We start from the raw sequence: 18,781 nt of genomic DNA on the forward strand, positions 1-18,781 counted from the left end.
GTTGTCTTTGACAGCCAATCCATAGTGGGTACCAGAGAATAATTCTCAAATAAGAAATTAATCAAGTTTAGAATTATAAATTTTTTGCATCCTAAAGCTACATATATACTTAGTACTTCACTGTCTTCAGATAGGAAATCAGACAGACAATGTTCCAAATTCTGTTGAAAGTTTTATAATCTAACAATCCGCATTTTTATGTAGAAGATGAAGAAACATGATTCTTCCTCATTCCTTTTTTTAAAATTGGTTTAAGAGAGGGAGGGAGGGAGGGAAGGGGGAATATTAATTTGTTGTTCCACTTATTTACACATTCATTGGTTGATTCTTATATGTGCCCTGACCAGGGATTGAACCCATAACCATGACATATCAAGATGACGCTCTAACCAACTGAGCAACCCAGCCTCTTATGTTTCACAGTTAAGCTGGAGAAAAAGCTAAATGCCATCTATGAAACACAGAACATAAAGGCAATACCATTTTGTCTTCATTCTAGGTCTAGTTAATGGTGTCACCATGTACTTAGTTCTCAAGCAAGCAAGCAAATGCAGTCATTTTCTATTCTTCTTTCTCCCTCTGCTTGCTCCCCCACCTCCCATCCAGACAGATGATCCAGAGATCATCAGAAGTGCTTCTTAAATCTCTCCCTTCCTTCCAATCTTAATGTCAGGCCTGATTATCTCCCACTTGGACACTAACTACTTTCCCTGCTTCTGGTCTCTCTGGGGTACTTTGTTCTAGAGAGAACTTTGGAGGCAAAGGTTTCTCCACCTAGTAACTGGGTGATCTTCAGGCACATTTCTAGTCTTCTGTACCTGAGTTTGCCCTGCCAAAAGGGCATAATACTTCCCCTACCTCAGAGTTTTGGGGGCAATTTTACATAAGTTAATAAAAAAAGAATGTTTGGAACCATGCCCAACACATGGTAAGTGCTTAAGAAAGGATAGTTAATATTGTTCTTTTTATTAGAATCTACCTACAATCCTGGACCTGTTAACTGAATGACTTTGCAAATTAATTTTCTGAGTTTCAACATCCTTAGCTACACAAATGGATATAATATTCTCCATTTTAAAAGCTCATTATAAAAAATGTAATGACAAAAACTCATTGAATAATCTAGCCCTGTATCTTTTTGGCACTATTTGTTTCCTGCCTCCTTTTCTATGTATCTGTCTGCATCTGTTATCTGTTTCCATATAGTTAAGAGAGTGGATTGGCTGATCTCTAAGGTTCTTTCCAGCATTAAACTTTTATCTCCCTCCTTACTGCATAAAACACCCAAAGGCAATGGAATCCTTCTGTAAAAAGCCAAGTGGTCCTGAGGTGCCCTAGTCATCAGGAAACTGGGCTCCGAGCAGTTAGCATTAGGCAGACCCGAAGAAGCTATTTTGGTCTGCAGTAATGGGAAGGTGGTGTGAACTCCACTGTCTGGCAAAAAAAAAAAAAAAAATCTGAACAGATGGCATATTTATAGGTGCTCCCCAAGGGTTTCAGCTCAATTGGAATAGGTGCTAGGAGATGAGTGGGAGGTAACTGAGCTGCATTTAACTCCAGCCTTCTTGAAACAAGTCTGAATATTGGAGGAGCTGTTTGACAGCAGAATACTTGGGGAGACCTGGAGTCCTCTAAACTGACTAAAGCCAACTTTGCCTTCAGGGAGTGGTTCTTGAGGTTTAGTGCTGTCAGAAACACCCACAAAGCTCCTTAAAAATACATACCCTCTAGCGTCCTCCCTAGAGGTTCTTACTTGGTAGGTCTAGCAAGGGTTCAAGAATCAGGTGATTCTAATATAGGAGATGCTGGGACTACACTTTGAGAAATGCTAACCTAGAGTCATTCAAAAGCACATTAAAAGTGGGGTACCCCAGGCGCTGGCCAGGGAAGCTAATCTATAAAGGATCCTCTAAGGCTTTGGTTTAATTGAGAAGGATATCGGAGCTTAGAGCTGGGGACAACAGGAGGGCCATTGAGTGCTGCCACCTCCATTCATTCCAGTCTGCCCCTTCCTTGCCCACTCCACCACGCACTGCTTGGCTCTTCCTCTTAATAAATACTGGGCAGATTTTTTAAAATATCAGTTTAAAAGGGAGCCAAAATATTAGCCTGTCCAGGGAAACACACATGGCTGGCACCCAAGTTACCTAAAGGTAGACCAGGGTCACCCACATCAAGCCTCAGAAGGTGCTGTTGCTTAGTACTGTTAAACTTCAGTGAAAAGATGCCTAAAAACTAGGTGCCCCTAGCACATTTCTGACCCAAGTTTAAAGATAAATTTAACCCATATGAGGAAAATTTAATAGGATTTCTTCCTTTCTATTAAAAATACTTTCTTTTGTCAAATTCCATTATCATTTTAAAAGTTTAAACCTTGAAATGGTCTTTCTGCTTCTAAGCAAACTTTACCTAACCCAAAATATTTTAAAGAGAGTAGATAAATATCCATCACTTTATCTAACCATCTTCGGGAAATGAAATTTCATAATCTTTCTGGGTAACCCATCTTTATATACTAAAGATTGTTTATCAATTTTCAGACTTCTTTTTTTGTGATCAAGTTAAAGATAAAGGTTGTCTTTTCTAATGCGTTTACATAGGCCAGCTTACACACACCCATACACACACAGAAAACACAGAGGTGAATTCACTAGAAACTCATAATATATGATCATGTTTCTTTTTGTATTATAATAGTTGGCAAAAGATATGGGTCTTTCTCAGTTTTTCCACCCTAACTCATATACAAGCCTATATTCTGTGATTTCATAATAAGTAGAAATTATTACATCATAACATTTTCTTTTGTCTATAGCTTAATGCTTCACCTTCTCTCTTTCTTGCTTCTAAATAAAATCTGTATTTATTCATCTTCTTAAGAACATAATTATCATGACACCAGATACTGATCATGCTGAACTTGAGATTTGTTTTTCTGAAAACTTGCCTAAATTCAGTAAGTGGTTTTCCTCCTTTCACTGAAATCAGTTTCTTCACTATTATTCTGCAACTCATTACCTCTACCTATACCGCCAAAATTTTCACCTCGACCTTCAGATTGTTCTTACAGAATTTCTGTCCTCGTAGCTTCTTGAACATACTTGTGTGTGTGTGTGTGCGTGTGTGTAATGTATGAAGCAGACAAGTATGTAAAGTTTATCATTTTTAAAGTAATAAATATATTTTTAAAATTAAAATTTCATCAGTGTATGCTTTATACATTAATTGAATAGAATACCAAATTATCATGAAGTATTCCCCATGTAAATTATATAATATATAATAAAAATGCTGAATAACTCATAAAAAATGCATTAATGGTTGATGTTAACAAATTAGACCTAAGCACAGCAGTATAAGAAAACAGGTTTTAATCATCTCACTCAAAATAATCTCTTTTCTCTGTAATTCAAATGAGTAGCTACAAAGGTTTTTTTGTTGTTGTTTTTTAAATAGGAAGCTAAAATGCTATCAGTCCAGTTGACATTCTTTCTCCTTGACAAGATTGTGGAAAACTAAAGGTTAAAATTATTTCCTTGTTTTCCATAATGCTTTTATGCAAAAAAAAAAAAAAATGATGATTTGCATAATTTCTTTTCAGTCTCAATTGAATTTCTGAAGCTATTTTTCAAGCAAACTTCCACATGTCTCCAGTGTACGCCATCTGTCTCATCTCTCGCTCTCTCTCTTTTTTAAGTATTACAATTACCTCGTAACAGGAGCTGTCACATCTTTATTCCCTGAGGATTCTTTCTTTTGATAAATGAAAAGGAACTGTATATATTGTTATGTGTAATTGTATAAATGTGATGGGGGTTAAGGAAAGGTTAGATGTTCAAAGCAGTTATGGCTAACTTGACATTTTGGAGGAAATGTGATCAGGTAAGCTGGCTAGAGTTTTTAAATCAGATTCTTTACTCCAAGAAAATGAAAGAATATTTAGTAAAAAGGCCTGGCAGTCTTAAAGCAAAGAAGAATTCACAAATAGCCTTACTGAGAGTTCTGTGGCCCATACTACAAATATTAGAGAAAATATGGAAAAAAGAGGATGACCTTAGTCACAAGCTGCGAACCGCTTATAAAGCCTATTGGCATTTGCAAATGGTTGATACTTTTACTGGGGGAATCAAGTTTTATGTTTATATAGTAAGGAAATACTCAGTAGGAACTTTGAGGAAATTATATGGATTGCCAAGCAAAAGTCCATACTGAAGTATTATTTAGAAAAAAATCCTGCCAAAAACAGTTAAACGGCTTTTTTTTTAAAAGTTCACAAGGAAATGCAATAGAGTTTCTGTAGTACTTAGATTTTACAACCAATATATTTTATAATATTTCATAAAAATGTTATTTGCAACTCAATTTCAATCAATTTGTAGAGTCCTAATTTCTGAAATCTAATAAGAAGCTGCAAAGTACAGTTAAAACTTAAGCTATCCAGAATCTCTGAACCATGAGTTACTCTGGAAAATCAACTTTTATTTGGATAAAAATATTTGAAAATCCCTAGTTTTTTACTTATTTTTAGTTATTTTTTAAAATATTTTTTAATTTCATTTTTAGAGAGCGGGGAAGGGAGGGAGCAAGAGAGGACGAGAAACATCAATGTGAGAGAGAAACATTGATCAGTTGCCTCTCATACACATCCGGACCACAGATGACTCAACCCACAACCGAGGCATGTGCTCTGACCAGGAATCAAACCGGCAACCCTTCGGTTTTCAGGATGATGCCCAACCAACTGATCCACACCAGTCAGGGCAAATCCCTGGTTTGTAAATAAAAGACACAAGATATTAACATTTACAGATGATTCCAGGTCATACCTGTAAATATTAGTTATTGTAAAAACAGAATAGTTAAGACTGTAGAGTCAGACAGACTAAGGTTTAAGTCCTGGACCTTGGAATTTTTACTTATGTGACATTAAGAATGTTCTTGAGCCTCTATAAGATTTAGTTTCATCATCTATAAAATAAAGATAATGGTACCTACCTCATAGGTTGTTGTGAAGCTTTGAAGAGATAATACATTTTAAAAGATAATGCTTAGTGTATTTACATGGTGCTTAGGAAGAACTCAGTAAAGCTTAACTAGTCATAGTATTAACATTAATATTAGTATTGATGTGATTATTTCACATCAATGAATTTAAGTGCATTTTCCTCTTAATAACATCAGCATTTTATATTTTGAATCTTGTGTTTATCTTTTTTTTTTTTTTTTTTTTTTTTGTCTGTTTTTGTCTCTCTTCCCTCTCTATTGACACCAGAAGTTACCCAGATCTTTTACTGTTGAGGGTTTGGAACTGCCTTACAGGAGGAAGAGCAGATGGGAGCCCAACCCAACTACACTGCTTTGTCAACACGTTTACCTTCTCTGAGATAAACTCCAGACCCATCTTCCACTTACGTGATCCTTACTGTAAGAACTTGATCCTAAGACTTTCCACATTCTTGGCCCCCAATATCCTCTGATGTTTGACTCTCATGTTTGGAATCTTCCTCTCCCACTCACCACCTCTTCATCCACTTTTGGTAAATAGTCATCACCTGTGGGTTTTATCTTAAATTTTTCTTGGAACTCATTATCAACATTTTTTTTTTTCTGAGCATGTTAGTCACTTGTCCTACTTCCAAATGCGGGTTTTGTCAGATCCCAGCCTTCTCGACCGGGGCTTGGCTGCAGATCTACAGACTATTCTCACTGTTTTCACAGTAGCAGGCTTTCTCAATTAATGTATCCAAGCTGCTAGCATCTCAGTAATCAATTAACCCAGACTGTAAGAACTGCGTACAGCAATGGCAAGTAGTAAAAATGGAGCGATGGAGCAAAGTTCATCATCTTCTTCTTATCTGTATTTACCCCTCCCGTAACCATATACGAAACCTATGTACATGTATTGGGGAATTGACTTTGTTTAAAAATACAATTATTTCTTATATATTTTACTGTATCTTGCTTTTCTTCCTCTTAAAAATATACTCTAGGAATCCCTTTTAGTCAACTGGCATAGAACTAACTTATTGTTTATAATAGCTACATAGTTTTCCACGGAATAGTTATATCCCAATCACTTTCCTATTAGTAGTCATTCATTATTTTGTCTTTTGCTACTAAGAGCAAACCTGCAATAAACATTCTTGTTTCTATACCCTTATGCAGAGATTAGATTCCCCAGGATGGAATCTCTAGGTCAAGGGGAATGCATATTTCTCACAGGTATTGCCAGATTTAATTCCACAGAAACTAAACAATTTAGTTTTCTACCATCATGGTATGAAAACACTCATTCTACATCCTGAATCACTTTGCTGGCTGCCATTCTTCTTCTTCTTCTTCTTCTTTTTTATTTTTTTTTATTTTTATCATTTGGTAGGTGTCTTATGATAGCAGTTTAATATTTTAAATAGCATGTCCCTGACAATGAATGCGGTAACTTCTTTTTGTATGTTTATTGTTTGTCATTTGGATTTTGTCTTGAGTTTGTTAGTCTTTATCTTGTCAGTTTCATAAGAGCCTTTGTATGTTAAAGCTTTTAGCTGCATCTCACACTGGCATAGCCAACATTTTTCCCAAATGGAAATTAGTCTTCTCTCCTTCGTTATATTCTTTATACTTATATATATATTACACATATATTTATAAATTCGCTTTTTAATTTTTTTAAATTTTGAGGCGATCTCAAACTTAGAGAAGTTGCAGATACTCTATATAAAGACCTTTTATTATCCTGAAGTGTCTGCAAGTTGCCATCATGGTGCCCATCATCTCATGGATATGCTCCTATGGAACCACAACATAACCTTCAAAACTGGGACATGACATTCACACATTATCACCAGTAGGTTTTGTTAATCATCATCATTATTGTTAATAACAGTCTTCTCCAATGTAAAGTTGTGATTTTTTTCCCTCTGTAGTATTTTGAGGCTAAATATCCTCTTATCAGACTATCAATTTATTCATGTATTTAGATATATTTCCATGGTTTTTAATTTTATTCAAAGGGTTATATGCATTTCTACCATTATTTATTTTGATGCTCAATTTATTCCTGAGTAGACATTCCTTTAAGCTGGCTTCCGTATGCTTTTGCTATGTCCCCAAATTCTTTAAACATCTCCATGCTTTTTGGCACTATACCATGTTCTGAGTTCCTTTTGGAATTATCCTGCCCTGGCCCTGGAATCTCACTTCTCCAAGGAGCCCTGCTCCTCTTAGTGAAGAATGGTTTTCAGAAACCAGTATCCTGGTATGACTGTGCTCACTGCTTTTGGAGTATCTCTACCTCAGGCTGTCTCAGTGATAAGAAATGCGCGCACGCGCACATTGGCATCTATATTTATTCCCTTATCTGTATATACTGAAATCCATTAGCCCAAGATACTGCTAATTCCAATCAATGCCACAGAGCTCACTCTATTTTCTCCCTTTTCATATTGATAACTCCCTTCCCCTTATTACCGCTTTGCTCAGTGTATATACTTTGCTGATCAACCCTTCTGTATGCAACCAAGCTCTCCTACCCTGTGCTGACCTTCCTCCTTGAAGAAACCCCTCCCACTCCACCTGTGCTCTACCCCACACAGGGTCTCCCACCAGGGTATCCTCTCTCCCTAGTTCAGGCTCCACACCTCGGGTCAAGCCAACCCCTGGGAGGGCAACTGCTTCCCTCTAACTGTTCTCTGGGACCCTGCAGACATCTCCCAGTGTGAGCCCTCCCTCTCAGGCACACTCTTTACCCTGCTCAGCCTCTGGCAATTCACACCTCGCCCCCCCTCCATGTGGACATCTTCGTGGGGTCAATACAGGGTCCTTCCCCTTCCCATGACTGAGGGCAGGTCAGAGGGCCCCCGGCCAGAAGCACTGTGTATTGTTTTGAAAATGGATTATAACCTCTTCCTTATCACCTTTTGGAAATGGCTTGTAGACCTGCCTCCTCTGTCTGTGACCCCTTAAAACAAGTCTCTCTCCTGTTGACTCACCACCATTGGTGCGCCCCCCTGTAATGTAAGAAACCGCATGGCCACAGCTGCTAGACCACTGGGAGTTTTGTTTTTTCCCAGAATATCACAAACACTTAAGCAGCTCCCCAGTTCAGAGCTCCTCCGTTACAGCCTTCTTTACTCTGCTCAGTTCTGACGTCTCTTTCTGGGCTGCCCTCCTACACAGCAGCCCTCCTCGCCCCATGACGTCTTGGACACCCTACTCCAGTTTGACGCTCTGTGGGGACAGCTTCGGCCCAGGCTCTGCCACCTTGTGCTGGGATAACCCTCCCCTGTGCCCTCCTCCCACCACTCAGGTGAGGATAGTTCATCCCAGGTCACTATGCAGCTCCCCTGTGCTTTCCCCCGTGCCCCCCACGGAAGTCTACCTCAGTTTCATGTAATGGTTTTAGGACTGAATTGTTCAGGTAAGGAAGGGAAGGGAGGGCAGGGGAGGGGAAGGGAGGGCAGGGGAGAGCAGAGGAGGGGAGGAGAGGGGCAGGGGAGGGGAGGGGAGGTGGAGAGGAGGGCGAGAGGAGAAGAGGGGAGGGGAGCGAAGAGAAAGAAAAAAAGTAGGAAGTGAAATGAGAAAGGGAAAGGAAAAAGAAAGAGCTTTTTATGATTTTCTTCCATATTCAAATGTCAGTCTTTTTATTTATAGCTTCTATATTTTCCTCTGTCTTATTTGAAAGATACCCTAAAATCCTAGGTTATAATCCCTTAATAGTTGCTTTCTCTGTTTTTGTTTTGTATTTTTTACATCTAAGTCTTTAATCATCCGAAACTGATTCATTTTGTTGTTATGACATGAGATTCACCACCGTATTCCAGGTGGATGGCCAGCTGTACACCATCATTCACCTCAACACACTCCTCCAAGGACAGGAGACAAAACCGGACCTTCCAAAGAGGGATGGAAGGGAATCTGCCAGGCAGAAGTCGCCAGCCTAGAAGGGCTTGCCGAGGAGTGCTCTGGTGTCCCTCCCCTGCCACCGCAAGCAGGTGAAGCACTCTGTAGCAGTGGACATTGGATAGGAAAGGAGGCTGGCATTTCCCTCCCTGGCCGTGGGACCAGAGCAGAGCACAGTAGAAGCTTCATTAGGAGAGGCTGACTTACATCTACTGAAACTTGAGGGTCACTTCAAAATGATGGGGGCAGGGGGGCTCAAGAGTTAGAAAATTTTAGCTTTAGGTCATAGTCAGTAAGCTTAGTAATTAATGCGTGTAAAAAGCTGTTGTTCCAGGAACTGAAACTATAACCCACCCTGACTCCAGGAGACCACAAGCAGTCCTACCTTTGTGGTCCAGGAGGACTTTGAGCAAGCAAGATGGTATCTGAGCCATTGTACTCCAGGGTGAGATGTCCACCACCCAGGACACAGATAAAGAATCACCTGTCAACAGATGAAAGAATGCTACAGTTTTTTTAATCTGATTAACCTTTTCCCTGAATTCCAAACCCCTTACTTAAACTTTTCTTCTCTTTATAAAAGGGGTCTGTTTGAAATGGAATGTAAGACAGTCTGTTAGGTTACATAACCTGCTGTCTTCTCAGGTCGCCGGCCATCTGAATAAAGCGCCCATAAAGATTCAATCCCTGTCTGTGCTTATTGGTTCTGGTGGTGACAGGCATCACGGAGGCCGGCTTTTCCGGTTTCAATAGGGCTCAAGCTTGTCTCTTCCCTTGAGCCTGGAGCAGGCAGGTGGACTGGAGCAGTCTCTACCACGGGGCAGGGAGGCAGGGCTGCCGTGTAATTACGGGGCTTTTCATCACATCTCACAGCAAAAGAATGCTGACTTTTCTTCCTAGTGCTGTTAGGTAGCAGACCTTGAGTCATCTTGAAATGATTCCTAGAAAGAGAGCTACTCGCCAGTGTGAACTGAATTCCAAAACAAAACACAACACCGCCCCCCCCCCCCCAAAAAAAAAGAAAACAAAGGCAGAGGGCAGAGTCTAGGGGTGGCTGGGGCGGTTTAGAGGTGGGCTGCTCCAGGGAAAGATACAGGCGTGGAGGTCTTCAAATGAAATCTCCAAGGACTCAACTGCTTCACATGAAGAAAGAACCAGAATTTTAAAATGTGTCATGTGAGAGAGCTTACGACTAACAGAGGAAATAGTACAATATATGGTAACTGAAGGAAACAAGACTTACGGTGGTGAGCACACAATGGAGTACACGAATATCAAGTGGTAATGTTGTATATCTAAAATGTATATAATTTTATTAACCAATGTTACTAAAATAAAATAAAGTAATACAAGTAGTCCTTTTCCTCTCCACACACTCTCTGCCTCACTCTGGAGAAGGCCTGGGGGAGGGGGCAGGCGAAATGGGCAATCACACCCCTTCCTCACCTCTGGTCTAGAAAGCAGTGAGTGAGGCCTGAGCTGAGAAAAGAGGAAAAGCACTGAATTGCATGAGACGGGGAGGTTTTCATTTAGATTGGATCAAACTACAAAATAGCTAAATGTGGGATTGTTTTTAGAATCCAAAGTGGGCGAAAAGCCATGGGATCTACCAGAAATGTCACCAAGAGCAAGGAAATATTTCTGAACACACACACACACACACACACACACACACACAATGTGTGAGGCAGTAGTGGGAGAAAACAAAGCTGTTTCCTGGCTGCACCCAAGGTGGCCTGACAAGGTCAGTAAGCCCGTTGTTACCCCAGTGCTCCTGGCTTCTCCCGCACCTTCCTGCACCAGCCTGGGACCTTCCTGCACCAGCCTGGGACCTTCATCTGCTCAGGGGAGTCTTTCATGAGAATCAGCTTTTACATGTACTTACCCTTTCTACTTTGTTTTCTATTCAGTAACTTCTGTCTTTATTCTCTCTTTCAACTCTTTATTTTGTTGTTCTTGTTCTAATTTCCTAGATTGAGCTCTTAGTTTCTCTCTCTCTCTCTCTTAAAACAATGTGGATAAAAAGGGGCCGCACACTAAACCGGACAAGCTCAGAGGAGGCCTGCATGGTGGGCCTTACAAACTCAGAGACCAAAAGTACCCACAAAGCATGGTCTGAAATTAAAACTTCCTAGCTAAAAGTGAGTCATGGCAGGTAGTCACGTTCCCAGGATGGTATCTTCCCAAATGAGGGTCATCTTTACCTTAACTAACCTATTTATGGTCTTTTTGCATGTAAGATAACATGCCTTTGGAATGTCAGGGTAATTACCCCTCCACCCCCTTTTTTTTGGACCCCCTCATGGCACAACCAGGGCACCAGAGCTGAGAACTCAAATGCCATCATTGTTATTGTTACTGTGTTCATTGTTTACCGTTAACTATCCTATACCCACCAAAGTAAAAGAAGTATGTTTCCTTCTTATCAAATCCCAGATATTCCCCACCTTCCCACTCCCTACCCTCTCACATTTTGTTTCTCTGACTCTCGGCCTCTCTAATCTAGGACCAATGAACTTCCAGTAACCCCCTTATTCCTCCTCCTTTAATTGTAATGTATGAAGTAAGGTACAAAACTACCATTTTCTGGAGCATTTTCTCAATTTTTTGAGATTTTTGCTTCCTGGCAATTGTCAGTTTGGCTAAAATACACTCATAAAAAGTCTTACAGGTTTGGATATTTCTTATGTTGACAGTAATAAAGCATTTAAGGCTATAAGTTTCTGATAGGAAGAATTTGAGCTGTGTTGTGTATGTTTTGGTATGAAGTTTTCTACAGCATTGCTTTGTAGGGGTTTGTAATTCCAGATTTATTTACATTTGGATGAAGGGCTTTTTATAATGCTGTTTCTTAACTTCCAGGTAATTAGAGAAGCTTTTTTGTTTGTTTGTTTTGTTTTTGGTGAGGGGGTTTCTCCTTTTCATTATTTATCCATTTAAAAAAATTATTACAATTGGGGAGTCTAGCCTAGAAAACCTCTACTTTTGTGAGTTGCTTTAGAGATCCTACATATTCTTTGGGACCAAAGACAAGATGAACTTTTATAAATGTTCCATTAAAATACAAAAGTAATAATAGTTATGAGATGTAACATTCCATACATATTTTAGGTCAAGTTTCTTGGTTGTTTTATTCTATTCCTCCATTCCTATTTATTTATTTGGTCTGCTCAATTTGTCTGATTCTGAAAAATGTATATTAAAGTCCCCTACTACAGCCTTGGCTGGTGTGGCTCAGTGGATTGAGCGCAGGCCTGTGAACCAAACAGTCGGCGGTTTGATTCCAAGTCAGGACACATGCCTGGGTTGCGCGCCAGGTCCCCAGTTGGGGGCAAGTGAGAGGTAATCACACACTGATGTTTCTCTCCCACTTTTTCTCCTTCCCTTTCCCCTCTCTCTCAAAATTAAAATAAATAAAATCTTTTAAAAAATCCCCTACCATAATTGTACTTTTACTACATTCTCTTAAGAGGTTTTGCTATATATAGCTACTGTATTGATTGGTGAGCATGGTTTATAGTTGTTATACCTATTTTAGAAATTTGCCTTTTATCATCACATAATATCAATATTTATCCTATTTGTCCAATATTAATAATGTCAGACATGACTTCTTTTAGTTTATATTTATCTGATTGTACCTTTTGTATAGGCTCTGAATTTTAACCTGCATCACTTGGTTTAAAGTGAGTTCTTTAAGTAACATGTGGCTGGGTTTTGCTTTTTAACTCACGCTGATAGTTGTCAGCAGATACTATCCTACTGTCTTCTAATTTCAGACTTGCATATAGAAATCTAAAGCCAGTCTGAGTCTGTTTCTGTTTCAGTAACTCGTTTTTACTGTTTGGCAGACTGTAGAACTCTGTCATATCCTTGGAATTAGGACATTTTACTGGAACCTGTCTGATGTTTACCTTTTCTGTCACTCCTTCCCTGGAACTCAAAGAATCCTCTCTACCTGAAGATTTGAGTGTTTCTTTAACTCTGTAATATTTTCTTCAACTATTTGTTTAAACATTGCTTCTCCTCCCTCTATTGCCTTTTCTTCTGAAACTCCTATTTATTTCTACATTACAACCTCTGGATATACTTCTGGTCCCCTTATATTTGCTTTTATGATTTCTGCCTTTAAATTTTTGCTGTGTTAAGAGATTTTTTTTCTACTTGTTTTTCCAGACCTCTATTCATTTCTCAACCATTGCCATACTCTTCCAATATATCTGCTCTAATTTTAAACTTAGAAATCATGTTCTTGAGTTCCAGTGAGAGCAGTTTAATGCTCTAATTGGAGCTCTATGATTGCACTATTTACTTTTTCTGTTCAAGTTGCTGTGCACTCGTCCAGCAACTCGTCTATTTTGCTGGCAGCTGCCTACCCAGCATGCTCTGCTCACTCTCCCCTCTGGCTTTGTTACTTGCCCACCTGCAATAGTATCCACTCTGGGTAAAAGTCTTAAGCAACAGCTATCCATCCCATGGGTTATGGGATGCTCAGTGGTCTCCACCCCTGTGGACAGACAAGGTATCAGCTGGAAAACTCTCAGTTGCTCATCCAAGCTTCTCTGCTCCCCATACCTCAGCTTACTGAGGTTAGTTTTCCCCCAGCCTTAAAGACACAGAGGCCTCAGGTCCCTTTAACTTACCAGCAACTCTTGAGGGCCAGAGAGACCAGCAGGTCCTTCCAGGAACAGCTGTGTCAGTTGAAGGCTTACCAGATAAAATATATTATATGGGACAGATTTGTATTTTAAAAATTATTCATTGTTTAGGTGAAATTAAAAGTTAACTGAGTGTTGTGTATACTTCTCTCTATCTGTCTCTCTCTCTGGCTAATCTGGTCACCCCAATCAGCTGGGTTGTTCTCCCTCTAATGTTTCTGCTTTTCTCTGGGTCCCCTGGGCCAAGCTCTCCAATAATTTTGGAGCTCTGGTCCTTGCCTCCAGGCACCTTTCTGAGGCCCCAATGTCTCTGGCCTGGAGGATGTCAAGGTCATGTCCAGTACAGGCTCTTTCCACACTGGATTCCACAGCACAGAAGGCCCTGTGTCTCCTCCCTTCCCACCTCCCAGGCTCTGCTCAAGGAGTTCATGGTTATCCGGAGTTGGAGGAGGAGACAGCACAGCTGAGAAACATGGTTAGGCATCTCTTGTGGGGTGTGAAAGGAAGATGATTCTTACCTTCTGGTTCTGTAGCCAACCAATCTATCCACTATGTAGAAAACAAGCAAAAATATTCTCAGACCTGCAAGCACTCAGAAAGCCTATCTTTCAAGTACTTTTCTGACAAAGTAATGTGAAGATGTGTTCCAGCAAACAAGGGAGTAAAACAAGGAAAAGGTATGGAATCTGAAAAGAGTGGGTCACACCAAGGGGCACAGGGACAGTGTGAGCTATGCAGGGGGCCTGGAGAGGAGTCGGGCCTGGTTGCAGTAGGGCAGGCCCACAGAAGAGAGATATTTATACACTAAGTACTGTGTTTGTGATAATGGATGAATGTAAGGATATGCTCAAAGACAGACGATCCAAGTCCTTCCAGTTGGGAGCTTTTACTTGAGATGCGATCAGATCGTTTAGGGCTGTACACACCAGGGATCTCTCTCAGAGCTGATCTCATTCAGATTCATACCCCAGGATCAAGTTGGAATCAAACCAATCTATGAAGATGCATGCTAAACTAATTTTTCAAATGTTTAAACCTCCAAATTTTAAACGTTTTAATTTGTGGTTTTCCTAAACCTTTTACAAAACATGTGTTTTTAAATATTCTTTACTTATTGTTTGCCTGTCTCAGAAATAATGGTTTAGACACATAGGTAACATATGCCACATAGACTACATGACTTGACTATTAGAAAACAAGTGAGCATTCCACATACTCATAGATAATAAATCTGCAAATTTGGTGTTTTCGAGAAAAATAATATGCAACTTCCATAATAAACAAAACTAATGTAAATGACTAGGCAATATGAATTGGGTTATATCTATTAAAGAATTAAATTAATTATTAATAACCTTCCAACGAAGGACGCATCAAGCCATGATGGGTTCACTGGTGAACTCTACCAGGCATTTAATGGAAGAAATATCATTTCTCCACAATCTCCTTAAGATAGAAACAGAGCAAATACTTTCTGACTTATTCTATGAGGCCAGCATTACCCTAATAATACAAAACCATACAAACACATTAAAAGAAAATTACAGACCAATCTCTTATGAACATACATGCCAAATCCTTTCAGCAAAACAGCAAATTGAATTTAAAAAATGTATAAAAGAATTACATACCATGACCAAGTGGGATTTATCTCAACTTTGTAAGAGTGGGTCACCATTGAAAAATCAGTTAATGTAATCTATCACATCAACAAACTAAAGAAGAAAAATCATATAATCATATCAACATATATATGAAAAGCATTTCACAAAATCCAATACCCATTTATGATTAAAAAAGAAAAAACTCTCAGAAAACTATGAATAGCAGGAAATTTCCTTATCCTGAAAAATGACATCTACAAAAACCGTACAGCAAACATACTTAATGCTGAGAAACTCGAAGGTTTACCACTAAGATCAGGTACAAGGCAAAGATGTCCCCTCTTACCACTCCTTTTTAACGTGTTATTGGAAGTTCTAGAAATGCAGTAAGACAGGAGAAAGAAATAAAAGGTATATAGACTGAGAGGAAGAAATAAAACTTTGTTCACAGATAACATGATGATCTATGTAGAAACTATGAAAGAACTGACAAAAAAATCCTCTTGGAGCTAATCAGTGATTGTAGCAAGATTGCAAGATACAAGGTATGTGTGCAAACATCACTCGCTTTCCTATATACCAGCAATGAGCAAGTGGAATTTGAAATTAAAAACAAATACAATTAACATTAGCACCCTCCAAAATGGAATACATATATCTAAAAAAATATGTCCAAGATCTGTAGGAGGAAAACTACAAGGTCCTAATTTAAAAAATCAAAGAACTAAACAGATGAAAAGATATTCCAAGTTCATGCATAGGAAGATTCAATAATGTCCAGATGTCAATTTTTCCCTAACTTGATGCATAGATTCCATGCAATTCCAATCAAAATCTTAAGAAATTGTTTTGTGGATTAAAAAACAAAACTCATTCTAAAGTTTATATGGAGAGGCAAAAGACCCAGAATAGCCAATACAATATGAATGAAAAGAACAAAATCAAAGGACTGATACTATAAATTTCAAGACTTACTATAAATCTACAATAAGAGAGTAAGGCATTGGTGGAAGAATAGACATATGGACCTATGGAACAGAATGGAAAGCCCAGAAATAGTCCGCTATAAATATAGGCAACTGATCTTTGCCAAAGGAGCAGAAGCAATACAATGGAGCAGAGGTAGTCTTCAATAAATGGTGCTGGGTGAACGAAAAATGTACAGGCCAGAAGAAAAAAAAAAATCTAGGCAGAGACTATACACACTTCACAAAAAGTAATTGAAAATGTACCACAGACCTAAATGTATCACACAAAACTATACAACTCCTAGAAGATAACATAGGAGAAAATTCAAATGACCTTGTGTTTGGTGGTGATTTTTTACATACAACACCAAAGGCATGTGATAAGACAGACTTCATTAAAATAAAAATTTCTGTTTTGCAACAGACATTGTCAAGAGAATGACAGACAAGCTATAGACTGGGAGAAAATATTTACAAAAGATATATCTGATAAAGGACTGTTATGCAAAATATACAAGAAACTCTTAAAACCCAACAATAAGAAAACAAACAACACAATTTAAAAAAGGGCCAAACACCTTAACACAGACCTCACTAAAGAAAATATACAGTTGACAAATAGCACATGAAACGATGCTCCACATCATGTGTCATCAGGGAAATGCAAATTAAAATAACAAAGAATTACCTACATACAGCCATTAAAATGGCCAAAAACCAGAATACTGACAACACCAAATGCTATTAAGGATGTGGAGAAACAGGAACTCTCGGTCATTGCTGGCGGGAATGCAAAATGGTGCAGCCACTTTGGAACTCAGTTTGGTGGTTTCTTACAAAACAAAACATGCTCTTACCACACGATCAAACTGTCATGTTCCTTGGTATTAACCCAAAGGTGCTGAAAATTATGTCCACACAAAAGCCTGCACAAAGATGTCTGTAGCAGCTTTAGGCGTAATTGCCAAAACTTGGAAGCAACCAAAATCTCCTTCAGTAGGTAGGTAGATAAACTGTGGTCCATCCAGACAGTCTACAATAATAACTTAACTCAGTCTGAAAAAGAAGTGAGCTATCAGGCCATGAAGAGACATGGAGGAATCTAAAGTGCCTATTAGAAAGTGAAAGAAGCTGGTTCGAAGAGGCTACATACTGCATGATTCCAACTATCTGACATTCTGGAAAAGGTAAAACTATGGAGACAGTAAAAAGATCAGTGGTTACCAGGGATTGGGGGGAGGAGACATGAATAGGCAGAGCACAGAGGATTTTGAGTGCTGTGAAACCACTATGTATGATACTATAATGGTGAGTTCATCTCAATATAAATTTGTCCAAACCCATAGAAATTACACCACCAAGAGTGAACCCTAATGTAAACTCTGACCTCTGGGTGATAATGTGTTTAGTGTAGGTTCATAATTATAGCAAATATAATAGTACTCTGGTGAGAAATGTTAATAATGGGGGAGTTTATGCATGTGTGGGGGCCAGGGAGCATATGGGAAATAAATTATATTACATTTATATATGTAGTTATTACACACACACACACTTTTGGCTGCTGAGTGTGTGTGTATGTAATACAGATTACATCTCCACCTTTTACAAAAGCACAATAGGTTTCAAAATTTTTTATGTCTTAATTTCTTCATCTGTAAAGTGAAGCCAATAACAGCAAGTACCTTCAAGGACTGTGGGGAGGAGTAAATGAGTTAAGTACAGAGAACAGTGCCTGGCACATGGTAAGTGCCACAGAAGCGTTAGCTACTATAATTAATAAATGACAGCTATACTTTGTGCTATTGAAGAAGTAAGCTCAAGCATCAAATTGGTAATAGGAATGATGTAAATCTGTAATTACTATAGAAAATTATATTCCTGCACGCATAAAATGCAAAAGCAAAAATATTCCTTGAGCTGCTATAATTTGGTAATAGCTGCAACATCAGTGTTTGTATGTTGAAACACCCACTTGAAGGTTGTGCAAGGTAGTTTAAACTATAGTAAAATAATGTCTTGGAATCATTTTGTACAAATTAGGACAATATTTTTCCAACAAAGTACTATATTTGCTGCAAAAATTTTTTTAAATGTAAGAGCACATTAATGCAGAATAAATCTAAACAAGTTCTAATAAAAACTTGGTGCTGAGAGAACATGACGCCACCTGCTTCTGGCTATGCTCACAAGGCCCTGAAATCCTCTGAGTATGAGAAGTTTGCCTGGATAACAAGATTGTCACTGTGACCTCGTCCTGGCTCAAAGCCTCTTATTTATTTCTGGTTTTCAGTCATGCTTTCTGCATAGCTCAAATGCTCAAGAACATTTATCATCCCTGGTCAAGTTTCCAAAGAGGACAGGATTTTCTGTTCCCTGCCTGCCATGGGAGGGGAGCATGGCACGAGGACACCTGCTGTCCTTCCCACGTGGGGGAAGGGTGGCTAATATGACAAGGGAGGGCCTGGAATTCCTGGGGCCATGCCTCACTAGAATATGGGATTATGTGTCTCACGTCACAGGTAGCTTGCGGCTCCCTTGGGCCTGCTGGCCATCAGACAGTCTGTGACCTCCTTTTCACTTCCTGTTCCTAATGTATAATGTGCTCCTCCTGTCTTCCTTCCTCTCCATTCTGGCAATCGGGAGGAGGAGG

Source organism: Furipterus horrens, unplaced genomic scaffold, assembly GCF_987537825.1.
Source record: "Furipterus horrens unplaced genomic scaffold, mFurHor1.1.pri manual_scaffold_10, whole genome shotgun sequence".
Lineage (NCBI taxonomy): Eukaryota > Metazoa > Chordata > Mammalia > Chiroptera > Furipteridae > Furipterus > Furipterus horrens.